The sequence below is a fragment of the Propithecus coquereli genome, unplaced genomic scaffold (assembly GCF_000956105.1).
Source record: "Propithecus coquereli isolate 6110/MARCELLA unplaced genomic scaffold, Pcoq_1.0 Scaffold138, whole genome shotgun sequence".
NCBI lineage: Eukaryota > Metazoa > Chordata > Mammalia > Primates > Indriidae > Propithecus > Propithecus coquereli.
The window spans coordinates 7,156,814-7,163,218 of NW_012138080.1; positions in this window are offsets into that span (position 1 = coordinate 7,156,814).

The following is a 6,405-nucleotide window of genomic DNA, read 5'->3' on the forward strand; positions in this document are numbered from 1 at the left end:
CCTGCTAGTCAGCGCTGAAACCGCCTGCACCGGGAGGGCATCCGGAGCCGAGGTCCACCGTTGCCTATTCCCAGATGTGTGCCCCAGGGCCGCCTGCTGGCCCGCCGCACACCCTACCCACGGCGCCTCTGTGCTGTGTCCCTCCCAGCACCCGCGGAACTTTCAGCGATTTCCGCGGGTAGAGCCTCTTTTATGGAGTTCCCCTCCCCCGATCCAGTCCTGGGGGTCACCTGTGGCAAGAGGCCGCCTCCAAACTCTCCCCTGTGGACTCCGGCGCGGTGTCCGATCTGGGGAGCATGCGCTCAGGCCAGTCCCTCCCCTCTGATGCTGACCCAGCGCCGTGCTCCGCTGCATTCGAAATGGACCCCACACCTGTCTCGGCTCCCCACCGCCTGTCTGTCTGCGCCACCACCTCGCACCGACCTCCGGCACCTCCCTGCCTGCGTGGGAGTGGGGTTTGGTGAAGGATGAGTCATCTTCCTGTGAGTCAGATCTCCCCGCCTGGGAGTGCCCGCCGCGGGCGAGCCCGCCACGGGGCGCGGCTGTCCCGCGCTGCCTTTCCCCTTTGTCCCAACTCTCCGGTAATTTGCGAGTGTTTTTTGAGTTCACCTGACTCTGTCCGCGGGACTGCCTGTCCCTCGCTGCCTCTCTGTAGATTCATGAAGCCAGTCCTGCAGGGGAGCGCCTCCCTCGCATGTGGGTGTCTGCGTTCTTCACCTCCCACTCTGGGAGCAGAGAGCCAGGAGGTCACCCGTAATCGGCCATCTTCCCGACGCCTCCGTAAATTCTTTTATTTTTAATTTGGAATTGCCAATGCCTTGACTTTTGAGAAGGGTTTGTTAGAAATAGGTCCTACATTTAAACTTTTTTCTTTAAAACATGGTATTGGATGTTAACTTTTACACAGTTCTGAGCACTGTTAATATCTGGAATGTATTTTGAGAGATCATTGGAAAGCTAAACATACTAAATTTAACATGAATATACTTTTTGATTCATAAAATAAAATCAAATTTTTCAAAGTAATCTTGTCTTTGTTTTTCTTAACAGTTTTTGTCTTTAGTTTCATTTTCTTATTTATGTTTTATTTTTGATAATGCAAGATGGATTGACAACTTTATACTAGTTGTTAGGTCAGGTTCACTTCAGTATTCGTTATTGGCAGAGCAACTCATTATTTCTGGTATGATTCTAAATACGTTTTTTAAAACCTAGAAATAAAAGCAAATTATGACTACGTTAGAGATTTTTTCCTTCCAAAAGACTATTTTGTTTCCCAAAAGATTTAAGGTGGCCTTCACAGAATTGGGAATGCTAGAGAGACCTGTATGTAACATGGCTCTTTTCAAGGACATTTCAACTCATCTGCAAACTTTTAGGCATGTTATTTTTAACAAAATAAAGGAAAATATATTTAACTGTCCCTTTCTTACTTAGTTATACTAGCTTTGAGAATGAGGGCTGGTGAGTAGATGAGTATTTTTGCCTTTCCTTCTTCATTAACTTGTATACTGGAACCTCATTGTCCCCTTCACTGCCAGAATCCCTCAGGACATCATGAGGGTGGCCTCTGGTGTCTTTCATCTAGTCTCTTCCATCTAGTCTCTTCCGAGTTGCAAGAAGATGAATGTGGTGGAGGACATTGGTACTTTGAGATGGGAGTCTGCCAGCCTCCTCATTTGCCGGCAAATTAATAAACTCCTCTTTCCTTCTCTTCAAACCACTTGTCCTCATTCTTCTGATGCAGCCTCAGGGACAAGCGCTGAACTTTCGTTAACAGAATTTGGCATCCCTTGGTGGGCGCCCATTGGCGCCCTGGTGGAATGGCACCCCATGACTGCTAAAAGAGGCAGGGAGTAACCCTGGGTCAAAGCTGTGGGTCTTTGCAGGTAGGAGCAACTTCTTTTCAAGGTGAGAGAGCAAGGGATGGCCCCAGCAGCTGCTGGAGCCTGTTTAAGCTCCAGGGAACTCCCATCTCTGTCTCCCCTAAGCAGATGCAGCTCCCCGCATCCTGAACTGAGTTGAGAAGGAAATGGATCTAGAAACATCCAGATAGCCTCGGCCATTTGTTCGATAAGTTCCCCGGTGTGCATGCCGAGACCCTGATTCCACCCATTTTGGGGAGGGTTTTGAACCCTCTAGCCCTGCAGCAGGGCATTCATTTGGGGCCCTATCAGGGCATTTCTTTTAAGGCACCTTTTGGAGTGGAAGTCATGTGGTTGAGTGGAACTAGGGAACTTGGTTTGAATTCAGAGCTCATTTGTGGTTCCCAGGGAAAGTAGGAACTAGGCCACCCATTTGGGGAGGATTTTGAACCTTCCAACCCTGTGAGGGCATTTGTTGAAGGCCTAGGGAATGGGGGGTTGTGGATTTGGCCACCTATTTGGGGAGGGTTTTAAATTTTTCAGCCATTTGGGGTGGCATTTATCTCCTTTGGATTCCCATCGCCATTTAGGTTGGTGTTTATCCCCTTTCGATTCCCATTTGTGGACCAGCCCAGTGGTAGGGCATTTGAGGTACCATCTGAGGTGCCATTTGGGGTGATGTTTGTCCCCTTAGGATCCCCTTTGTTTGATTAGGCCCTGGCATTTTTGTATGCCCTGTAGTGTCTGTTTGTTATTTGTGAGGTTTTTTTTGCAACATAAGGAAGCTCCATCTCAAAGTCCCTTGGGGAAAACTTTAGCTGAATGGTTAACTTAGAGCTATAAATCTATGTGTAAAGAGAATGGTATTATTGTAATCCGGCGTGCATGCTAGAGTGTGAGGGGAAGTGGCTGTTAAATGAAAATTCCCATTTGATTGATAGGCCATGGCATGTTAGATTGTGTTGGGAATTTCCTATGTTATTTGTGTTTGATTGTGAGTTTTCATCTGGTGAGTTTTTATACCTATGTCTAAAGATTATTGTGATACCACTTGTCTGGAGTGTAAGGAAAAGTGATGATTGATGGTCCGTGGTTTCTTCTGAGCTGTTATTTTAAAATTCAGAGCTCAAATGGTCAGCCTGCCACTATAGAGTTAAAATGTTGAGCCTCAAGCTCTCTGCTTGATATAAACTCATTGTTTATGGTATACAAAATTATCTGTGTTTGTATGATTTTTGATAAGTGAGGTCCTCCTGTCCCTGCTGGAACCCCTGCAGCCGGCCAAGGCAAGTTGCTGGGTGGGGCCACAGCCCTGGGGGTGGAGCCGGCAGGAGGGAGGATTGGCGCACGTGGGCTGCCGCCGCCATCTTGACACTATGGGAGGGGTGGAGGGGGGTTACTGCCTGAACCAACTCTTCTGTCTCATGCCCAGTAAATTATGACTCTGGGGTTCGGAATGATCTCTCCCGGCAGCAAACTCAATTTGGGCCAAAGGGAACCCCTAGCCGTAGCAGGGCAATTTACAGCAATATCAGATAGAGAGCTTGAATGTGCGAGAATAGCAGCAGGGTCCTTTGAGACAGTCGAAAGGGTGAAAAAGCTGCCCCAGACTGACTCTTTGTAAAGAAGGACCTTGAAAGGAACGTTGCCCCAAATTGCAAAGGACTCCAGGTGGCAGGAAGCCTCCAGGAGAGCAAATAGGTTTTTTTTAAGTCCAGGACTCAGATGGCAAGGAGGGGGCCCAGAGCCCCCTGCCTCCAAATATCCCCACAGGAGCCCTGGGCAAAATTGACAGTGGGTTTTTTTATTTCAGCATATTATGGGGGTACAGATGTTTAGGTTACATATGTTGCCCTTGCCCCCCCCCCGACAGTGGGGTTTTGATTGTCACTACCCGTGTGAATAGAAGCGGTCTGGGGAACCCCTTTTCCCAGCTGCCACCCCAATCCCTGGCACCAGCTGTACCTGGTGCTCTGTGAGCCAGGCAAGGGGTGGTAGAGGAGGGGCCAGGTGGCAGTGAGGCAGCCGTAGACAAGCAGCAGCTGAAAAACTCATCACGGTGGGCCCAAGAGGCAGACCTGGGCAAGCAGCAGGAGCACCAGCGGTTGTTTCGGGAACAGCAGCAGCTCACCTCTGGGTGGGGGGCGGGGTGCCACCAAGCTCCTGCTGGTTGAATACCAGGGCCTGGTAGAAGTATACAGGAGACTGCCATTGTACTTTGAAGTTCAGGCCTCCACAAGCCTGCACATTGTTACAGCATTGGCAAGAAGAAAGTTACTGAAAGTGAGTAAGGATATTAAGTATGCCACCAAAATAATGGCCCTAATACAGGCCATGGCTGAGCCCAAACCGGTGGCCGCCATGACTAAAGGAAATCAGGCCACTGGCAGAGCTACTGAGGAGGCTGCTGGAGGTGATCTGTTCCTTGGCGCCTTGATATCCCAGCTACATTAGATCCCCTTTAAAGACTGGGACTCTGACATTTGGGAATGACACAGCTAAATGGAGACAGAATTCTCATAAACTCATTCTCCTACCCAGAGCTTTGGCTTGGCCTCTTATGAGGCACCTGCATGAATACACACATTGGGAGCATGATGCCTTGAAGGATTTGGTGGGACCTATTTAAGAGGATCCCATTTGCAGCTAACTGTGTATGTACTTGGGGCAGTCCAAGGACAGACAGAAAGGTGACCCACCACAAAGAGAGCCCAACATGTGGGGGTCTCCCCTTTCAGTGATTGACAGTTTCACTTGGATGCCTAGGCTTGTATCAGTAAATACCTTTTCAGGCTGGGTAGAGATTGTCCTACCCAAACAGAGAGAACATCTGAGGTTCCAAGATGGGCTCCTACCAGGAGCTGCTGGCCTGAGACGGGTCCTCTGCTGAGTTCTTACACACGTACGCCAGCACAGAGCAGGAACCGGCCTTAGAGGATGACAGGATAATGGGCATCAGCAGTCCAGGGAAAGAGCCGAGTAGATAGAGAATGGCATGCTGGTGATGGACGCCGTGGACAGACAGCTACAGAGACAGCTCAACAGCTCCTCCTCCTACAGCGAGGATGTCAGCAGGCACCCATTGTCAACAGGACCCAGGAGCACACTCCACAGAGCCCTGGACATTTCACAAGAGTGATAATGGACCCTCCTTTGTAGTGGAGTTAACCCAACAAGTAAGCAAAGCCCTACACCTAGAACAGAAATTACATACATCCTGGAACTGACGCAAGAAACCCATCTAAAGTGAGATAGGGTGTTGCTGCTTGCCCTCCTCTGGATAAGGATAGCCCTGTAGAAGCAGGGTTAAATTAATCCCCTAAAAAAAATAGTTTATGAGAGACCCTTCCTAACACCCCAAGGTAAGTATGGTGATATAACCACAAGTAAAGGAAGTAGAATAAAACAATATGTCAAATGAGTGGGTCAGGTGCTAGCCACTGTACACAAATTTGCCTCTTTCAGGTCCCTGTCCCAGTTGGAAACAGAAAAGTGAAAGGGACCCTATGAAGTGCCTCCAACAACTCACACCTTGTTAAAATTGTCAGAAGTAAAACCTTGGGTCCATCATACCTAAGTAAAGAGGTGTAGTCCCCAGTGGAGGGGCCAGCCTTAAGCGATCTAAACTATCTGTTTGAGAAAAAGAGAAAAAAAATTAAAATGTTGATATTTTTGCTAATTCTTTTTGGTTCTGTCTATAGGATAGAGGGACAACTCCTTAGGATTTCCCCGGGCTATTTCCTCTTCTGTTGATCTGTCTTGCTGCTGGGTGTGTTATCCTAAACCTCGTTTGGCGCAAGTATTTCTTTTTTTTCTTTTTTTTTGTTTTTGAGACAGAGTCTCACTGTGTTGCCCGGGCTAGAGTGCCGTGGCGTCATCCTAGCTCACAGCAACCTCAAACTCCTGGGCTCAAGTGATCCCACTGTCTCAGCCTCCTGAGTAGCTGGGACTACAGGCACGCGCCACCATGCCTGGCTAATATTTTGTATATATTTTTAGTTGTCCAATTAATTTCTTTCTAATTTTAGTAGAGACGGGGTCTCGCTCTTGCTCAGGCTGGTTTCGAACTCCTGAGCTCAAACAATCCGTCCACCTCGGCCTCCCAGAGAGCTAGGATCGTGAGCCACCGCACCCGGCCTGGCGCAAGTATTTCTGTACATGATTTCTGAATTTGCAGAAGCCAGTCTCTCAGGCCACCTACAGGGTGCAACTAATAGCTCCACACTCAGAGGTCCCATGTCTCTTTCCTACCCAGTCCGGTATTAGACATTATGTGCAAGGTGACAGGAAGCACCCACAGTCCTACTGGTGACTTAGATACCAAGCCGGGGTAAAATCTCTTATCGGGTACCCTCCACCTTGCCATGTCAGTCCTCATGGTTAGAGTGGTTGCTTGTGCCCTTTTTGCTTGGTAATCAATCTGTGGTTCCAAATCTGTTGCCAAAACTTTGTGTGACATAAGTAAGTATAAACGTTCCATCTAAAACATCACTACAGTTCAGCAAGAAGTAGCCTGATGACTGCATCCCGCCCCCCCCCA